The 21,892-nt window shown below is 38.1% G+C and overlaps 1 long non-coding RNA gene across 4 annotated transcripts in view; it reads left to right on the top strand.

Annotated features, from left to right (window-relative positions):
* Nucleotides 1-94: 94 nt before the first annotated feature.
* LOC141941265 (uncharacterized) overlaps nucleotides 95-21,892 on the top strand; it is a 66,650-nt gene continuing 44,852 nt past the window's right edge. For 2 of the 4 annotated variants that reach the window (XR_012628261.1, XR_012628260.1), the window contains exons 1-3: nucleotides 101-251; nucleotides 842-952; nucleotides 4,213-4,281. This is a non-coding gene — a long non-coding RNA (uncharacterized LOC141941265). Of the gene's footprint in view, nucleotides 252-841; nucleotides 953-4,212; nucleotides 4,282-21,892 lie in introns of all 4 variants that reach the window. The other 2 variants (XR_012628262.1, XR_012628259.1) reach the window with 2 other exon arrangements.

The raw sequence follows: 21,892 nt of genomic DNA, 5'->3' as shown, positions 1-21,892 counted from the left end.
TCCCCACGCCTTGCCCCGCTCCGGCAGGGCGCATGCGCAGCGCCTCGGGTTATGTATAGGCGCTCCCGACGTTGCGGAAGGTGACGTAATGCGGGGGGGCCGCCGCGTCGTGGGGGCTGTGCGTGCTACGTCACGTCACGTGCGTGGCGCTGTTTACAGCAGCCGCCGGCGGTTGCCTGGCAACCGGCCCGGGTCCGGGCTCCCGCCGCCGCGGAGATGGAGGCTTTGCCCTCCCCGGCCGCGGGGCAGAGGTGAGGAGCCCGCGCCCCTGGGAGGAGTTCGCCTGCCGGCCGGGGGGAGCGCGACCGTTCACCGCCCCGGCTGAGGGGAGGGGAGGGCGGGCAGGGAGCCCGGGCCCGGTGCAGCCCTGCCCGCCCCGCGGGGTGGGGAGCCGCTGCCGCGGCGCTGATGTCTGCGGGTAGTCATGCCTCTGAGTCATGGGGGTCAACCGCTGCGGCTGAATTTATAGCTCTCGAAACAGAGAGAGGCTTCTTTGTGCGATGCCATCGGTTTTCCTTTATTTGGCATCAGCAAGGGGCCTGCGACGTTGCTTAACCCCTTTGCGGGGTACTGTGTGAAAGAATAATTCTCACAAGAGTGCAAGACCAAACCATGCTGCTCTTGTTCCAGCACTGCGCTCTCCCAGAAAACAAAAGCAACGTGGTCCCCGGGGGGGAAAGTTTCCACACCCATTGGAGCGTGACATTCCCCACAATTAATTATTACATAAGTACCATGTCGGGGATGCCATTTATGTTACAGTCTTTCTCTTAACTACAGCAATGACAGCAGTAGCTTATATCTAGAATCTTATGAGGATGCTGTTTCATTTCTATTCCAGTTGCCAAGTCCATCTCTGTCAAGAACAGACTAAGGATGTTCTGTAGCCTTTGTGGCCGTGTACTCTTGGCGTGACAGACCAAAGCCTAGGACTGTTTACACTCCCGTCCAGGTGCTGGCCTTGGCTCTTTTGCCTTTTTTCTAAGAATCAGATCATCCTACATTTAAAAAAAAAAAAGTTATAATGATTGTATGTTTAAAAGGATATTGGGCTGTATGTGCAAGCTTTTAATAGTACTATTTAATAGACAAGTCTTACCCACTTGTTATTGTAACTCTTTGTATTTCAAAACTGGGCATTATAAAGCTGCTGAGTCCTTTTGATCCCTTCTGCATGTGGCTTTTTTGAGAAATTGTGCATAAAAGTCAGTAACTGTTATGTCTGTCTCCCGAAGCCGTTGCTTTCTGTAGACAGACCAAGCAGCAAAATAGATCTTTAGGTTGGGATGGGTCTTCTCAGATTGTTTGAGCTCAAGGAAAATGTGGTGGGCCATGGGAAACAAGGAACTTGAACTACATCATCAGCAGGTAGCTCCTGGTCTGCTAGTGACTGTGAGCAGGTAAAAGACCTAGAAAAATTCACTAAGAGTTATGCAATAAGCACCGAATAAAGATCTCTATAAAAGAGCTGTAAAGTAGGTTAAAATTGCCTGAAGGCAAAATGCCTGTGCCAACTTCTGTCCCGATACGGCTGATGTATCCGCATCAGCATGCACAAGCTCTTAAACTCATCTTTCTAGTATTTGAAAGATAAAGGTGTTGAACTACATTTAGACTAATCTCAACTAATCTAGACTAACCTGAACTAAATCTAAAATGGGAATATTTTCATTCCACAGTTTAACCAAGTAGATCATTTGAGATTATTTCCGAGTGTTTTTGGATAGCCTTAGCCAAACTCTTGACTGGAAAACGGAATGAAGAGGAGATTCAACACTTTGTGAGTGGCAGTGCGCTAGGAAAGGTAGTTGAATACTTGTTGGCAATCCTTCTTTTTCAGTGTTTCACTGTGGTAAAGCAGCATATGTTTGCAGAGGTTACGTATCCAATTTGAAGGGCTTCGTTGTGCAGTGTAATGATAACGTGGTGCAGTGCAAACTTAAGCTAAATAGTGCTGTCCCGGAGCATCCCAAAGGAAGGTGGTATGGTTAGTGAAGAGTGGCTGTGTCTCATATTAGATTGAATCAGAGAGAGGAAGAGAGAAGTGGACAAGCTTTCAGCAGTACAAGCCTTTCTCCTTCAGCTGCTTTAAAAAAGAAATTCTGAAAACCTGCATCAACAAATTTGAGCTGTTCCTAAAATCAGGATGATAAAGCTGTTCTCTGTCAAAAACCTGTATTACTTCATTAGCTTCTAGAAATTTAATAGCTGCTTCTTTTCCATTTAGTTGTTTCTGGTTATATGCTACTATGAACACAGACAGAATGGTGTTTGGACCAATATACATGTAGTTGCACAATTAATTGCTCTAAGTGCAACAAACCAGCCCCAGGATATACTGTCAGTTCTGGAGATAACACTGCATCTCCTCCGAAGAGGGTATTTACAGTGCTTACCTCACCATTGTAAGGATGACTGTATGCTGACAAGGAAACAGTCTTTTGAATCAGCTACCAGAATACCATTGCAAAGCTTACTGTAACTCAAAAAATCCGTACTGATTGCACATCTCTGCCTGCGATGTACTATCCTATACTAGAAGCTCCCTGGAAAATAGTTAAATAATCTCCCTGTCCCAGAAAATGAAGCTTTCCCAGAATTTTCCATTTTCCCTTCATAGTTTTCAGCTAGTGCCCCGTCAGAAACAACCTTCCTGGAAGACAGTGAGTACTGAGCAGAATCAGACTATGCGTGAGTCTTGCATAATAAATGCCCTCTACAGCAGAACTACCATGATCTGTGGATCCTACTCATTCCCATCCCAAAATGTGACGTACTTGCTCAATATACTGCATGTCCTCATGGAGGTTGCTGGGATGAACCTGAACAGCTACCAGGCATTAGAGTGGCTCTCACAAGCTGAAGGACAGAAATGGCCAGTCAGCAGCTGGAGAACATTTTCACAAAGTAATCCAAGTGGATCGACAGACTGCTTCCAAAACACAAGCCCAGAGTTTAATTTTTTTAACTCAGCTGGACACTTTAAAACTGTGGTTTCAACAGAAACATAAATTTGGTATTTAATTTTGTCATTATTCTTCCTGTCAGCCCTTTGCTTTGCCACAGGCAATAATTAACAGCTGTTCTTTAAATTCCATAATGATTAAGGCCCCTCCTCACTTCTAATTACCCTTTTCTCTAAAAACATCTAGCTTTTAAATGTAATCAGGGTATTTTAATTCTTATGAGACTTATGAAGGTCCACCTACTTTTTAACAACTTAGATCTATTGATAAAAAAATATATATATATATTTACTATTGCCTTCTATGTCCTTGCCTTCTATGTCTGGAATCCATTTTCAGGGCAGACCAGAGGGAGTTTCTGGTGGAAGTTAAGAAAGAGATATGTATTCTCTGACTCAACAGGGCTCTTTGTTTTCAAGCAGTAGAAATAAAGAGGATCTCTTTTGAGTTTCCTTTAATTATAAGCCTGAGGGTAGAGGGAAAGGAGGAGTGATTTTTGTTTCTCAGTATGATGTTTGTGATTTAGTTCTGCCTGGAGGAGTTGCTGTTTTGTTGCTAAATTATAATTGCACCTTTCCTGTGGCTATAGAGGAGATTTGGCTATGTTACACTTCTGATTTGTGGTTGTCTTCCTTTTTCTGTGGGAGCTCTCCAAAAGGGTAAATGGGAGTTGTATCTGTGACTTAAATGTGCTACTTTCTCTCCTTCACAATCATAAGGATTTCCTTTTGGTATGAACCAGAGCTGAATGTCAAGTCAGTTCTTGCAGTCTGGCTTTTTCATTCTGGAGAAAACATGATACATTTGAAATATCATTTTCTCATTGGATCGTTAGGTTATGCAAGGTGGAGGATGGCAGTTACCCTTACAGCTATTTATTACTGTGGTTGTGAATCTAATGAGGGAAGATAGGATTCAAGAAGGGACATGATAAAAGTTTTTGTAGAAGTGGGTATAGTCTGGATGATGAAGGTATATGAGAAAATTAATGTTTAAAAGAAGTTTACAAATCCCTCAGTGTGTACAGTTCTGCTATTACTTATGAACAGCCCTTGATCAAGCATAGCCACTAAGTCAGTATCCTGTAGTTTTCTGCTTCATGGGAGTCTAGCAGCACCAAAGTCAAGAATTCATGGCTTTTTGAGAAATTAAGAAATTGTTTTATCTTATTCCTTGGGTGATAACTTACTTTCTCTGAGCAAGTGTAAGCAGAATTATCAATGATCCTGAGCATTTTTCTTTTCAGGTAGAAAAGAGTAGTTAAGATACGAGCAAGAAACTTAGGAAATGTGCAATCTACTACAGGGTGTTTTAGGTAAGTCATTTAATGCTTTCTGACGAATAGAGATTGTACATTTTGTACCTCAGAGCAATGTGGTGAGCATATCATTAAGACTGTCTACCATGTAAAAACCTAAGTGAAATAGAAACTGCATATTAAAGGCTTAACCTGTTTCTTTTGACCTTTTACTACTTTCTACAGAACAGATACTGCAGCATCTGTATGAACTGAAACAATTCATAGAATCTGCTGTACTCTAATAGTCTCGTAAATCAATGTATTCCATTTGTGACATTTGTTACATTATTGAAAATTTGAATAACTTATAAAAAAAAGTTCCTTACTTATTTCTGTCCTCAAATCTTGGTAAGAGGTCAAAGCATTCAGCTCTGACAAATTTTGTGGTATTTACCTGTGAAGTATTCAAACTTTAATTCATGTCATAAGGTTATCACAGCTTTTCATTTAACATTAAACTATTTCATAAGTCTCTTCATTTCTAATTGACAATTTGTCAACTAGTTCATTCACAAGGTCAGTGCAGGATTGTTACCTGGTAGTGGTTTATCATGACAGAATGAATTATAGAATTTATGAACTTTTTGTTGTTGCTACTGCTGTTTACCAACAGTGTATCTTGAAAGTTTACATTAAACGTGACTCACAAAGTTCAGAAATAGATTAAGCCCTATTGCTGTGTTCTCCATTTTAATCCTTCCTGCCCTCGCCTCTCTCCCTTGCCACTCCCAGATCAAAGTTTCCAAGACTGTAAAGTCAAAATGTTTCACATAAATCTTCTTGATGCAGCTCAGGCTCTTTGAAACTTTTGTTCAGTTCTGTTTGTTTCTTCCAAAACTTCCTGTCACTTCCTCTATATCCAGTGGGTCTTTTTTTGTTTGCTCTGGCATGGTATTTGTCTTTATCTAGGACTGCCAGTGGTCTGGAACTCTGGTTTTCAACTGTTAATAAAAAATGTGGATAACTTTATTAATTAAGTTCACAAAGAAGCAGCTGTAAATCACAATGGGAAATATATTTTGCAAAGCAGAAACAGTTGAGAACAAGTTAAAACCCACTGTTTTCTCCAAGGGCTTCTGTTTTTATAGCTGTTTAGATTCGTACATTCTTTGGAATTTGTCTTTTGCTTCGGAATGCTGCCTTACTAAATGTGAGAAGTTGAAAATGAACTCAGTAGATCATGACTACCATTTTGAAACTTCCATAAACAGGGCACTGTGTACTGTGGAACATCTATCTTAAGTGAGCACAATGCTTAGAAGAAATCCTTAATCTGTTACTCAGTTGAATGCACAGCAGAAGCAAAACCATGCATGAACACGTGTCAAGGCAATATATTTAAACATTATCAGTAGAAATGCACCATACAACTGACACTGGCGGAGAGAATTCTTGCTTTGTGAGAATTTAAGCTTTCATTTCTTTGACTTTTCTGCATGTTTAAATCTCAAAATATTTTTTTATTGAAGGATTCTGAGATTATATCCTCTTTCTGCCCTACATGTAAAAGTAATGCAAGTAAGATAAAGCTGTTTTCCAAGTGGGGCGTGATCCTGGCCCTGTGGTGCTCAGTGACAGTTCTTGCTAACTGAAGTGATGCTGGACTGGGTGTGTAGGTTCCGGGATGAGAGGGTTTGCTCGTTCTTGCTTTCCTTTCTTCCTGTCGATTGATATGCAACCAAAAGCTACAGGTTTGGCTGCTGCAACACACAACCTACACAATGTTAAAAGTGAAGATCATTTCAAAATTTGTCTGATTCCCTTTCAGTAACTGCTTTTCAGATCATTTCAATGTACTGATTTTGTTTGTAGTCTACTGCTTTTCCCCCTAGTACCAGATATGTAAATTGTATTTGTGGTACTTGACTGGTGTTTGAACTTGGATAATTTCTTCTATCTACACTGTTGTAAGCAGGGTCTTCTAAGGCTTTCTAATTAGCTTTTGTCTAATTTTGCATATTTTCTAAAATTGAGCGATTTCCCACAAAAGCTTGGTTCCTCCCTCCTCCCAGCAAAATCATTAACTTTTGAAAATGCATTTCAGTGATACAGCATGCCTAATTATAAGTTGAGGGTTTTTTTAAGCTTTTAAATTTGATTTATGTTATAGATAATGAAATGTTTTTTAAGGATTGAGTTGTATACTGCTTGAATGTTATTCAGGACTACTGAAAACTTATTTTTATTTCATTTTCATATAATCTATCATTGTTTTGTTCACATTTTAGAAAAATGAATTGCAATAATTTCTCATGGTAGCTTATGTCCTAAAAGCCCTTTGTAATCTGGAAAAATAATCATTTTTAATCTTTGTGCTCTACTAAACACAGTACTTAATAAGTCTGGTTTTGCTTTAACTTCTGTGATTCGGATTCCTTTTAATAACTGTGATTACAGTGTAGTATTCTGCCTACCTCCTGGGCAGTTGTGCTGTCTTTAGTGCAATCTTTGTAGGGGCTTGAAAATGCAGATAAAGAAATCCGGGTTTTATTCTTTTGCTACTTCATAACTGCAGTAAAGTGTTGTGGTTTCGTGATTGCTGTTCTGCTTAAATGCTAAGTTATTTAGCACTGGAAAGAAACAGTCTTCAGCTGTTGAAAATAAGAGTGCATCTGTAATAAAGGTTATTATGATTCATTTTTATGCTTATTGTCAGTGCTTTGAAAAATATAATTTCAAATCTAACAAGGCATGTGCTTGTTTATTTAATGTTCTCTTAGAATATGTTCTTGTACCACTGAGATCAGTGATAATGGGATGAGGTAAGAATTGATTATTAAAGGTAAGATTTTGAAGTTAATTGAGAGTTTTATCACTAGGGGATAATATTCTGCGCCCAATAAAGTAGAAATTATCACTTATTTCAGAAGGAGTTAGGGTGAGGCTGAATTTGCTGAAAAGGTCTGTTTCCACTCAGACTTGGAATACGAGGATTATCTGTTGACATATGTATTTAAACCAAACTGGTGTGAATACAAACCAGATGTTTCTTAGGAACATTTTTATATAGTACATTTGAACCATAAAACAAGGTGACACATTTTTTTTAGTCAGTATTTCTGATTTTACATTGAAGAAATGTTCATTCTACGGTACAATATTCTAAGTGTTACTTTGCAGGTTCTTGTCCAGTTACAAATAGGAGTCTTGTATAATATTAAGTGCTGCAGTGGAAATCTAGATACAAAATAGAGTGACCATCTGTGTAAAAGAAAATAAATCATGTTGATGTAAAACAAGTAAGTACTCTTTTTAATAATTTTTAGCAATCATTTTAAAGACTAGGTTAAACCTTGATTTCCATATCCATTCTCACTGAGCATGTGAGAAGCTATCAGCAAGTAGCTGACAATGTCTAACAAAGAATCTAGTACCGAAAAAACAGTTCAGTATTGTTTAACTGTATTTACCACGCCTAGTTGGATTGATTCAGTACCTTCTTGTTTTAAAACCTCCACTGTGCTGTTCATTCTCTTCCTGTAAACCCTCCAAGAGTGACAGTGGAGATAATATATGTCCCCAGTCTTACAGTCTCTTCTCCCTTCATGAATGTGCTTCATGAGGCCAAGGAAGAGGTGGGACAGTGCTGTTTGGAAGCCAGTCCCTTCCACACGGGAGTGGGTTAGCTATACCCCATAGACTTGTGGTACTGGAATGTGTTAGTGCTGTAGGTGTTGATTTATATTATTTCTACTAACAGGAATAAGGGATGTTACTTGGAGTTGTGTTTACTTTTCCCCCCCCTCTTAATGTTTCTCAAAGATGAGCTTGACAGTTTCTGGTTTCTTGTAGTTCTCTAGCATTTATAACAAACTCTTATTAAAAATAAGACCTACAGTTTGGACAATTAATTACTATCAACTGTCCCTTTAATGTCTTGTAACGTTAACTCTTGATTCGATCACAGTTTTGCTGTTAATATGATTGGAAAGATGGCTCTGTCATGGTCTCTGCCTGATTTTGCTAAATACGTAGATCCATAAAAGAGCATTTATTTCTCACAGAGTTGGATTGTGAGTTTGTAACAGAATGCAGTAAATTAAAGGAGAGCAGTCACACTGAGGAAGGAGTATTTTCTACCCTTTCTTCACAGTCTCCTTTTGTTTTCATTGTATGATACAATATGCAGAGAACATGCTGAAAGCCCCTTGTGTCCTTTTTTGGGTATCTTCAGATTCCCTTTCTCCAAAGCTTAACAGTTTATGAAGAAGTCTTATAGCATCTGACACTGGAGATGACCTGAGGTTTTGCGAGTTATGCTGACAGTTGTGTTAGTGAAGTATTGCATAACATTCAAATATGACAGTGTGTCCTTCCTGCTTTTATCTGCTTTCTGAAAACTTCCATTTTAGGATGCTGCATATTACTTCACTTTCTGATAATTGACACTGTGATAATACAGGGTATGAGTTGTACATAATGTTTCACTGTGTACGGATGGGTGCAGATTTGAACCAGCTTTACAGAGATCAGATGGGTCCTTTTCTGAAATATGCTATGGATGTCTATACTGGCTAGTTGTGCACATGCAGAGATACCCAAGTTCTGAATAAGCTCATGGTAGCCGTATATCACAGCATAGTGTCTAGTTTGGGTCTTTGATGTGGCACAGTGCTGTTGTGATGAATTGAGTTCATGTTGGAACTATGGCTGAGACGATATACGAGCTCATATTGCATACTATAAACTTATCTTTAACATTTTTGAAACTGGGACGTTCTGGTTTAGAAGAGTCTGAGAACATGTTGTACAATATGCTTACATTATTCCATTACGATAAATTCAATAAGAATATAAACTGGCCATAAAAATGTAATAACTTCACCCTATACACTGAACTATAGATATGTAAAATGTAGTCCAAAAATACAGTTAGGCATTTATGTGCTTGTATAGCTTTGTCAATATAGTTCAGCTGCACAAAGTATATGTTCATTTAGCAAACGGTTGAGGCTGCTTTTTGTTTAGGTTTGCTCATGCTTTTTTTTTTTTTTTTTTCATCTGCTTGGTGATGTTAACCCCTTTCAGAAATGCAATAGCATCTTAAATAACATCAGTTTGTTGGGTGAATAAGCCATAGGTATTGGCAGATGCACTACAGGTCTCCGACAGTGACAAGGGTTTCTGCCATCATTTGTGGAGCCTGGGCATATAAACTCTAACCAACATGAAGCTGAAACCGCTGCCAGATTTACTGGCAGTTAACTTTATTTGTGAATGCTTAGAAGTCTGTGAGTCTGACTATTCACAGACAATATGTCAGTGTGGGAACTTCAGTCATCCTTATTTAGCATGGACCCAAGGGTTCGATATCAACTGTTTTGGGGTTGGGTTATTTCTGTGTCATGGTTTGTTTGATCCAAATGCTATTGAAAGCAGCACAAGTCTCTCTATTGACTTTGATTAGTTGATCACTGTATGACATAATAAGCATGTGGTGATTAATTCTCTGCAGTTCTTAATGTGCACCCACACATAATGGAGGACCATTAGTGGCCGTTGTCACTGTTAGTCACTTTCCAGTAACATCTAAGTTTTATTATCAGGCTGAAACCCCCAATTCTAGAGTATTACAAATAAACTGTGTAAACGAAAAGTTCTTGCCACATAATTGGAATAACATTTTCTAAACTTGGAACCTTCCCAAAATCATGCTTACAGATCCATGTGACATGTTACAAAAGTTGCTGATCTCATTGTTTGGTTTTTGAACATGACTTCCAACTTGTAGACAGCTGAAGGTTGCTGCAGCCTGGAAGCAGAAGGGCACTAAGGGCAGAGTGTTGCGTAGTGAAATGTAACTGTGACTCAGCTTTTGCTGAAAGTAACACTCATTTCATTTCTCCTACTTCCTCCTGATTATCAAGAAATGCCCTACAGCACTGCAGTAAAGGAACACTGCCCATTTACAGAATACTTTCAAAACTTACTAGAAATAGTGAACTGCAGAAAAGTAAATCAGTAACTAGCAGTGTTCCTTTCTTAGCTGTGAGATTTGTGGGAAGTACTCATACTACAGTGCTATTTCTAATTTTAGGAGCTAATGTCTATTGCTACTTGTACATAGATGTCATAAAACATTGGGCAAAGGTGAAAATGTTCTGTTAAGATATCCCCTAATATAATTCAGCTTTGCTATAAAGATATTGGACTGATAGTAGCACAAGTGTGTTGGGAAGACCTAAGCGAAGTTCTTCCACTGATAGCACGTGTTTTCCCTGCTTGATATGTGTGTATCTTGGACATCAGAGATGGAAAAATTAGTAGCATCAGGACAGAATGGGCATTCTTCTCATGCAGAGCTTTCTGACCTTTCTTTGATGTGGATGAGAACTGGTGCTCTTACATTCCTTGAACAACTCTCTATAGTGTAAATAACATAGTGTTAAATAGGTAGGTTTGTGGGAGTACTCTTCTTCATTAAATTTGTCTCTAATTTCTTCATGTTAGTGTGGACCATGGTTTTTATTCTGCCGCTCATACCACAAGAATTCCAAAGCTTCATGGCAGCAGCCCCTACACCTCTCTTTCACGTTTGCCACAAGACAACAGAGTGGAGGTAAACATAGCACATGTTTGTTTAAAAAAATGCTTCAGAAGTTACCAGAGATACACTAACAGGATTATTTTCTTGAATCTTTGCCCCATCTCCTGTTTCTGACAAGAGGAATGCCTAGTCAAGAATCACATTGGAAGGGATCTCTGGAGATTATCTAATTCAAACCACAGCTGAAAGCATGGCTTACTTAGATTAGTTTGCTCAAGGCTTGTCCAGTGAAGCTTTGAGCATTTCCAAGGGTAGAAATTCTACATCTCTCTCAGTAACTTGTTCCAAGGTTTGACTGCCTTCCTGGTGAACAATTTCTTAATATCTAACCAAAATTTCCCTTGTTGAAACTTGTGTCCATTGCTTCAGCTAATGCAGTCCTTTCACTGTGCGTTTCTGAGAAGAGTTTGACTTTACCTTCTCTACACCCTTCTATTAGGTCATGGAAGACAGCAGTATGACTCCTAGTGACCTTTTCTTCTTAAAGCTTAGCAAGCCCGTTTCTCTCAAGAGTGCTGCTTTAGCGCTGTTTAACTCTCCTCTGTAAGGTTGAAGGTACACATCTTATCTTTGGACAAGAGAAGGTTTATTCTGTTTTCAAGGCATTTTTGTAAGACTCACAGAACAGTAGCTGAGGGATAAAATTGTCTGACCTTTACAGTGGGGAATAAGAAAAAGAACCAAGGCTTGATGCTTTCCACAAAGAGACTGGTCCTGTTGTTTGTCATTACAGCCAGACACAATGACTTAAAAAAATTGCTTGAAACTTTACATATCCATCCACCTCTCCTTTTGTTAATCTCTAGGACCTTTCCGGTGCCACCTCTGCTAAAGATTTATGTGACAGCATTTGTTCTATGGAGGAAGATTTTTTTTCTTATTTCTGTTGTCTCCCTTGTTATGTATCAAAGTATTCTTCCTACTCCTGAGAGCTTTAGCATGTTTAGTTGTTCTTACCTGGGTATTCCTTTCCCTCCTTTGATTCCAATGCCACTACAGATTGAAGTGTAGGCCAGAAACCTCTAATGTCATTTTCCTTTGAGGCAGGTGCCTGCATTGGCATTGCAATCTCTGCTGATGTTAGAAGCAACACCTGACTGGCAACGCCATCCTATTTTTACTCTTCTTGATATAGCCTCACCTGTGCCAATAAACTGTTTACGCCCACAGCTAAATTCCAGATCTGCTGGAAACGCTGCATGAGGTAGATCCAGGAGCAGTTCTCACATGTTTTCTCTGCCATTCCCTATCCTTCCGCTCAGCTGGATACATGTGTTCTTGAGATGGGGGGAACAGAACAGGATAAGGTAAAAGGCTGGGGATAACTCTAGACTGTGCCCTGGAGAATTGCCATTACAGGTACCTCTCTCTGCTACAGGACAAGGGTGGCTGCTGGGGGCTACAGTTCTGCCAATCCAGCCCCACAATGCATGCCATATTCAGACCATGTCTCCAGGGAAAGGGAGATGTCAAAATGGTGGCTTTGAGAATTTTTCCTTACTCTGTGTCAATGAGAAAGATCATATCCTTCACTGCTACTTCACAGGGAAGCTGCATGCTTTTCTCCTCTCGCCAGGAATACTTACTTTAAGCAGCTCTCCCCAGTAGCTTTTAACTACTTCACAGAAGCTCAGTGTGGCAGTCGACTCGCTGAGCTGAGCCCAAAGCAACTTAAAAAGCAGAAGAGCTGCTGCTTTGAGAAACTTGTGCTGGAGACTGATACTTGCTACCCCTTTTTTTTTCCTCCCAGATGCATGATTTCCAGTTTGTGAACTGCTAATCTAGACTGCTGGTCCAGATTATGGCCAAGAAATTTATTTCCACAGCAGAGAATAAATAGGCCATAGAGCCAACTCTCTGGAACGCATAGCAGTAGTGCTCTTTGCCATGCCTTGGTCTGGGTTGTACCTATCCCTTTCTATAGACAGCTCTGTGTCTCATTTGTGCAGGGTTACCTTTCACATATGAGCAGACGTCTTAGAAGGTAGAGTTTAGAAAACTTACCATCATGTAATCTGCACCTAGTATTTTCTCATCATCACAGGATGAAATCCCGAAACATGAGATGCTGCTGATAGTTGCTAAAGGGTTGCAGATGTTTTGATGCTTCAAGATGGCTCAATGGCTAGTCCTCAGTCCCTGGTGCTAGGTAAGGTCAGGTCTCTTTTACAGTGGTCTGATTATTACGGAAGACCTCGCTAACTCTTAATAACTCCAAACTAATGTACTTATCACTAGTACCAGGGCCTTTTTTTTGGTCTCCTTCTACGAGGGCAAAGACCTTTGAGGTTTTGTCCAAATTCTTGACAAAAAGAAGGATTGACTTAATTGATATTCTTTATCCTCCATTTTTGTGACTGAGCTTCATAGGCGTAGAGGAGGGGGAAGGTTTATAGCCTCAATTGTTTGTCTAACCCTCTGTGTTATTCTAATCTGAAGCCTTGGCATTGTCCTGTTTATTCCATGTGTAGAAAAAAATAAAAGGTATACCTGCCTATCCATAGATACTTTCTAACAAATATTTGCTGGATAGTATTCTCTTACTATCTACTATTCTCTTAGTTGCAAGTTTTTAGCTTGCCTTACTATTACATTATCTAGATTACCTTACAATTTCTAAATAGCACATGCAATATTGTAGGGAAGTCAACCTTTTTTGTAATTCTGCAAACTAATTACTTGGTCACCCATATTTTATCATTGCAAAGCACTGTCACTTTGAGGGCTGATGCAGACTTGGTAATATTCCTGTCTTCCAAATAGACTGTGATTCTCAGGATCTATGAAGTACATTTTGAAAGTCATATAAAGAAGAATTATGAACACAAGCAAAATATCAGTTTTCCTTTTTTAAACTGCCTGCTCTGTGAGGTGTGTTCTGCCTTTTCTTCCATTTCACCGTGTGTATCCATCAATAATTTCACATAATGGAATGGAAAACAGGTCAGAGTGGTATCCACTCTGGTCAAAAGCACAAAAAAGTGCTCATCCCACTCAGTGCCAAAAAAATCTGTCTCTAGTGCCCAGGAGATGCCTCAGCTAAGAGTGGAAGAGATGTATCTGCTATGAGATATGAAAAGGTTAGTAACAATTTTTCCCTTCTACATAGTGCACATCCCTGTCCATATAATGTTCCTCACAATGGAAATTGTTGCTGTCTTTGAGAATTGCATACAGGTAAAAGTCACTATAAGGAACCATTACATTGCTTTTTAAATATAAATGTGCATCTCTTTGGGGGGATGGGCTACTTTTTCTGTAGTAGCAATACTTATTATCTCTTTGATTAATGTTGCTGTTGTCTTCAAGCCTAGGAAAATAAATGTATTGAAGTAGATTGTAGAGCGTATTTTTGTTCTGTGCAGTAATGTTTTATTTCTTTATGAGAGCCAATTAGATAACAAAGTGCATCTTAGAATATTGTACTGACATCTCTACTCACAGATTAAGTTTTCAGAAGGAAAATTTTCTGATAGAACTTCTTTAATCTTCTTAGGTAATAGTGTTTTTCTTGATTAAAGTCTCATTTCCTACCTGAGAAAAAAGAAACGGGTAATAACTGTAACAGAGGGGAAAAAATGCATTTTTTTACTAACATGTCAGCATGATCATGTACTGATTCTATATTTAGGGGCTTTTTTTGTCTGCCTTACCCCATGTGCAGATATCAGGACAACAGAACAAAAAAAGTCTGGCCTTTCTCCCTGTACGCTGGTTCTCTGTCTTCTCCTCATAGCGACTATAGCAACCTGCCCTGGTCCCTGTACACAGGCTGAGCACAGAAGTCATTCGAAGGGAGGGAGCAGTCAGAATGCTTTTGTGTGCAGATAGCCAGCTCTCTTGTAATAATTGATAAGGACTGCGTCAGGAGCACAAATTGGGGAATCTGGAGAAATTGTGCGGATGGTTGTTTGTATATGACCCCTGACTCTCACTGAGGAAGGTGCAAGCCACCTCCCTCACATCCTTGGTACCACTGCTGGCATAAGAACAGCGATGAATCTGAGTTGATGTGGACAATCTGTACATATTGAGAGAAACCGCACGGTAAGGACAGCCACTGTGAACTTGTTCTCTCCAGAAAATGGGCTTTTTTTGATGCTGTGTCAAGTTAGCCTAAACAGGGACCGCAATGCAAAGTGATGCATGAGATAATGTGGCTGTACAAGAAATCCACTCATTTTTGTGTGCTAGGGTGAGTTCGGGTGCATGTTTCCTGGATTCTTTTATTACAGTGGATTTTGCTACTCTATGAATTATTAGTGGATTGTTTGTTCTGGAGACATGGAAGTAATTGTGAACATCTGTGAAATGCTAGAGGCATATAAGCACTGTAAGCTAGTATCCACACTATGAAGTGGTGGTGTGAGCAACTGATAGGTTGTGTAAATTGACCTTTACCTGTCCTTTAATTTTCCAGTGCCATATCAAGCTAGGGTTGTTGTTATTTTAATGTATAGGTAGGACTTAAATTAAGGTCAATATTTAACTTCCAACTTGAGCTACGGTTACAGCAAAACCAAATCTAATATCAAATTTCAAAGAAGCCTGCAGGAGTGGCTCTTAGATCAAAAAGTAATAGTTGATCTGACATGCCAGTCTCATTCAGATATGGGCCTTTTGAAGAATGAAAGTATTAATTCCTATAAACATAAAGGCAAAACCTGGGGAAGTGAGGGCACTTATCATCCAAGCATGTACTCTGAATTAAAGATTAGCAAATCAAATGTATAAATATGCTTCCTTGTAATCTTGTGTAAGGATTCACATTATATTGCAATTGTAAAGCTTTCAATTCCATTGAGCTTCTGACTGCCTGAAACAGACCGTTTTGCTAGCCATTGCTGAGCTCTGTGCTGCCCCACCTAGATCGCTACAAGTATCCCAGCAAATTATTCTGAAGCTAGAACAGGCATGTCTAGATTATACTGCAGCCAATGTTATGACTGTATTGTTAATTACTGTGAGTTAACATAACTTTTTCCTTTATGAGGACAACTCTTGGAGACACTTCTCTTTCTCTTTGATTTTATTGTTTCTGTTGATATAAGATTAAAAGCCAGAAGTTCTTATGGAAAAAAAATATATGCCAGCATGAACACATCTTACATGAAAAAAAATAGGATGTCAGTTGCACTTTACACTTCTAAAGTTCTAAGCAGTGATGTACACAAGAGGTTTTAAGGTAACTTTCAACAGGACCTTAGGATGCATACATCTTGGATAATTGTGGACTTTCTAAAAGCAAATACTGTGTTACAGAATTATTTTTACACATATCCAGATTTAGTCATGTGTAGATCAGCTATAGATAGCTACGTAGATATTTTGTGGTAGAGAAGTGACATAGCAAGCAGTATAGAATATGAAACTGAAATGGGCCACGTTGAATTAATCTTCAGGGTTTGACTTAAATTCATAAAGGATTTAGTTAAATCCTTAAATTCACTCATTCTCAGCAGGTAAGGATTAAAACATGGCTATTTATAGTAGCAAAAAATGGCTTGCTGGGATACTACGTGACCTGAAGTTTTCTAGTCTAAATATCTAGTTTTCCAGTCTAAATACTCATCAGTGGCTCAAAAAAAAGTTTTGTTAAATAAAACTACATACTTAAAAATCACTTGACTGAGATACAGTTGTTTAATGAATAGCCAAGTTAGGACCAATATGAACAACGACCAAAAGAACTGTTTAATGAGGACAGCCATTCTGCTTTATAAGAATGTTCTCTGGGAGCTAGTGGTATGCTGAATTTCCATTAGTTTCCCATGTGAAAGTGATCCTTCTCTTCCCTTCATAGCTGCACATCTATATCCACTGCCACCTTCATGAATCATAGTTTACAACTTGGGTGCATGAACTGGGAGGTCCTGTTGGCATAAGCGGAATATAACTGTGCCCTGGAAAAATAGGATTTCTGGATTCTTGTTTGTTCCCTGTACTGGATGTGCAGTGCCTGTTCTTTCATTGCTCTGAATGCTGAGCAGACATTGCGCTCAAATATTAATCCTGCATAGATAACTCTTCCTCCTAGGTCAGCAGGAATGTCCATGGAAGGGCTCAGTACAGTTCTGCATTTCCATTTTCAGTTACTGTTGAAATGGCCATCTCTTTACCTGATAATGTGAGTTTTTCACATGAAATCAGGCAATTCTGTTCCATTTGATGTTATCAGTTTAGAATTTAAATATTTTTCTTAATGCAATTCCATATAGGTAATTCATAATTATAAGGTATAGTTACTTACTTAAGTACATATCCAAATATGTACTGTTCAGGACAGCCATCCAGTAACACATTGTGTGTGCCTATACTAATTTATAACCTTATCTCTTCTGCCAAGTTTTTCACAAAGTAATATCAAACTCACTATATTTTGCACAACAAGTTATTTGGTTTTTTAAATGCATAACATGTGTCTAGCATTGTTGTAATGCATATATGGATGTGACTCTCCATATGACAGGGGGATATCAATGGAAGTGCTGTTGTTAGAATAGGATCAGATGCTCTGTTCTGTATGGTAGATACAATATCTGTATTTAGGTTGGGTAGAAAGTGCAGATTCTAATCTCTATATTTCAATGGACATATGTACTAGTATACCTTGGTATACAAACCACTGTTTCATATACATTCTTTATCAAGCTGGTGTTCCAGATGAGCACCAATCATACAGTTTGGTAACAAGTAATTTATTTTATGCTTATGTATGAATACATATAAAAATACCATTTATATCTAACTATAGTTGACTGCTTATTCCAATGGATTTTATATTTTTAACTTTTCTGTTGGTTGTAAATTAGATTAATTTCTCCAGTTTAATATCTTCTGTATGACTTTCTAAGCAAGAGTTCTATCTCGCAGAAGAAGAACCCAAAGAAAGTTATTAAAACCTATCTGGCACTGATAATGTATTTCAATTTCCTTGTAGTGGATGTTACCCCATATTGTCACGTGCAAATGAAACCTTTTTACAACTGATTGATTATTAGAATTGCAGAGCATATTGCAAAAACAGAGTGATTTACAATAAGCCTTTAGCTTAGTTTTCAATCTCGTGTTCTAGTAAGACTGTTTGGAAAGAAACCAAGTATTGGGATTTTGTGTGACTCACTGTGGTAGGTGATTCTTAATCTCTGAAGAATATACATTCTACAGTCCTTGGAAGGTACACTGTTGATTGTATAGGAGGTATTTGAATTGCTTAATGTATTACCAAACACTTGATTAGTAAATAATGCTTCGCCTAAGTGAATTTTGCTTACAGAGAAATTCCATGCTAGATACAGTATACCACAGACTTAAAAGTAAATGAGAATGTGTTTTGTTTTTCTCAAATCTGTGATCTGGAATGACAGCATAGGAGGGAATTATGCTGTGCCAAAAGCTCTTGGTAAAATCCAAAACCCCCACAAAATACATATAGTTTCATGTTTTGTTATGTATGTGAGCAAGGCTCAGCCATGCTTGCAAATCTTTTTAAAAGGTGTTACTGTTACTACTGATGTGGATGTCTAGAAAATGTGTGCTAACTAGTGTATACAAACATGCAGAATACATATTTCTGATGTGAAATAGTACAGAGTTAATGAAATTTTATGATTTTGCAGCAAGAACAGCAAAAATGTAAATATTCAGAGGCAGGGTTGTGAAAGATTTTGGTTGTTTTCTGGCATTAAACTTAGTGAAGTTTGTTTTGTTTCATGAAGCAGAAAGTCTGTTTTTGGAATGAGATATATGTTAGATTTTGTAAACTTGTTCACAGTATTTCCTCTCACTACCAGTCATTCTTATACCATGTGTTCTAAACTAAACAGTCCAGATTCCAGATGGTTGTTGATGTCTACAGTACAAAGATCTGTCTTACCATCCTTTAGTACTGGTGAGTTATTTCCTCTGTTCAATTCTAAATTGTCTACAGAAAAATTATCCATCTATGAATTAATCAGGTGCCATTATCTCCAGTTACTCTGGCTTCAGCACAGTACTTCACCATATAAGATTCAACGTGGGTATTATTTTAAACCAGGCCTTGCTCTGTTAATAGCATTTAAAGTTGCACTTTAGGTTTTAGGTTTTTCACAGGTTTTAGGTTTTTCACAGGTGAATGTACTAAATAGGTTCTTATAACCTACTTCACCTAATTTAACCTTTTTTTTTTAATTTGCTGTGGTTTTGCCTTATCTGGGTCATTCCTTCCTCTCCTATAATCATGTTGAAAGCTATAGAAACCTTTGCTAAACTTCTCATGGTGTGATTTTCTTCATGAAAGTCACATCTCACATTTAGTTAGTTACTTCATTGGGATTACTTGCTTAAGTGCTCTGCTGTATCAGGGTTTAAGGATTTAATTCTTTACAACACCTAAGTATTGCATCACATATATAAGATTAAAAAAGCTGGTGACCAGGCTAGGAACCCAATTGCTGTATTAATCTGATGAGAACTGTGAGTTAATGGTAGTCCTTTTAGACAGATTAATTTTCCCTCCCTGTTTCATTTCTGGTGTGAGCCTTTTGAGAGTTTGGATTTTTCTGAAAGGAGCTGAAAACTGGGGTGGTTCTCTGAAGTACCAGGAGGTACTTGGAGGCAGGATCCAAGTCTGTAAATATAAGTTCTGTATAGAATCAAATACAATAATTTTATGAGAATATTTGCTGGAGTTCTGTATTACCATTGTGAGATTAAATTCATATTATCAAATAAGAAACAAATGACAGTATCTTTTGTGCAAGGATCTGTCATCCTTCTACAAGCATAGATTCAGGTCTTTCTCAAAGTCCACACCCAGTGGTTTTTATCATGCTTTTTGTTTTCTACCCTGAGTATTTATCAGGAAGGTTATCATTACACAGGCTTTCCAAAAGATTTCCTTGTTGCAGTGAGCTTGCTGCCAGGCCTCTGACAAAATTCAGAAAATGTATTCAGCTATATTTATTAATGCAACAGAATGATATCAGTGATACTGGCTGAGCAAAGTAAAGTCTAACACTCAAGACATTAACATTTCTCTGACTACAGCAACTTAATTTTTAATGAAGCCATACTGTTTATTCCAAAACTTCAAGGAATGTCCTCAGTATTGTTTTGAAGTTTCCAACTGATTGTGATTATATATGAAAGATCTAGTTTGTTAAGTTTATTTGATTTTTGCTTCATGTATCTTATACCCCTGGAGCATTTCTAGGTGGTCAAGCAAAAAAGTCAGAAGCCTTCACTTGCAGAACAGAAAAATAGGGAAGGAATAATGAAAGACAAGGGAAGTAATAGCTGGTGAAATGAGGATTGTAGTAGGATTTTTTGTTGTCAGAAAATACAATTTTTCAAATGCAAAATGTTTTCTTAGAATGAAAAGAATTCTCGTCATCTTGTTGAGAAGCAGATGAGCTGCTGCATTTTTATCTCAGTTTTCCAGCCAAGCAAGCAAGAGCCTGAGGAAAGCATGGAGATACACAGTTTCTTTCTGTGGAAAGAACTATTGTCATTAGACAAGCTCTGTTTGGATCAGGAAGACGCTTAGGTCCAGCTGCTTGCAGTTCAGTCAAGAACTGTGGAACTGTATACCTTGTGAAGCAGTGTTCTGCTATTCCAGTCCTTTTTCTTTTCTTTTTTTCTAACACAAATGGCTTTATGTGGACTGGTTTACTAGTTAGTCAGTTATGTCAGACATGTTTCATATGTCACATTATTGTTTGCTATTGGAAATTATCCACTTCTGACTTCTTGGGTGAAATGAATAGCATTGTTGAAAAAGGTAAACTGCTTCTGTCTTCATTATAATAGGCTTGTATGACCATGATCATGATGACACCTACAGTTTATTATCAATCTCCAGCAATTTGAGCAAGGGATTCAATGGCTTGTAAGTTGGAAAATGAAATTATACCTTTCTTGGTCCTTCTACTAGATGTAACCAGTTCGTCTTTCAGACATCTACTACTTCTTAAGGATGGCTTATTAATTATATGGAGTTTAAAAGAGCATTATATATAATTCCTTCCTGTTTCAACATTTCACAGTATGGTAGTAATATACAGACTACTGATGGAAAACTTATAGTAAATTAATAATACAATTATTCCTTAATGTATCTGTTTCTGGGAATTAAAAAGAACAAATAACAGTCTATCAGCCTTACACTTAAAATAGGTGCATGGTACATATGATTAACCTATATGATTCACACTAGTTTTTATCACTGTGTTTTGATTTTTATCACATTTTGTGTGTCAGGGTCCATTAGGTTTAATAAAAACTTGGATTAGAAACATCCACTGACCATGTCTGTGTTCAAGGAATTGGTATTAAAAATTCAGTATTTGGGATTCACGCTTCAAGGAAGGTGTAGGGGAATGCTGTGATACTGAGGTGTCTTTTGGAAAGAAGCCATTTGTGGTCAGTAAAGATTCTTTTCAAGGTTGTTAACCTCCATATCCTTAAATTATATTTATATAGCTGCCTAAATTATTTCTGCAGTTTCAGTTGGAATGTATTCCCCAACCAAAACAATTGTGTAACACAGCTGTTACCTTTTGCCCCATAGATACCTACCTTTCAGTTATGGCTGAAATAATCCCTGGGTAACTTCTAAGATAGTTGCACTGGTTAAAATTTTTCATATGCATGTGTTTGAATATTAATTAGGCTGTTAGGCTTATTAACATTATTATTACTGCATTTTGTCAAGACTTAGGACTGTCATCCAGAAAGTCTGTCTTACTATCTAGGCTTACAATCTTGCCTAGTGCATATTAGCTTGGCAACTGTTTTGTCAGAATTTGGAATGTATTTGTTGTATTTGCCTATTGTTGCTAAAATTTTGCTGTAATGTAAATGCACTGGAAGGCTATGATAGATGCACGGTTTTCTGTTAGAAATATTTAAATTTCAGTCTTTTAAAAAAATGAATGCATGCTATGTGCAACTGAAGATATATAATCATACCATGTTCTATTTCATTTTCTCTTGACAGTTCTCATGTATTCTCTTCCTCTTTTATGAGTCTCAGTTTCTGAATCAGAATGGCACATTCACATTTGAAAAGTTTTTTACCAGAGGCTTGTATCTTTT

Source organism: Strix uralensis, chromosome 3, assembly GCF_047716275.1.
Source record: "Strix uralensis isolate ZFMK-TIS-50842 chromosome 3, bStrUra1, whole genome shotgun sequence".
Classification (NCBI taxonomy): Eukaryota; Metazoa; Chordata; class Aves; order Strigiformes; family Strigidae; genus Strix; species Strix uralensis.
The sequence above is the reverse complement of the archived record's forward strand: the minus strand, read 5'-3'. Positions and strand labels throughout refer to the sequence as shown.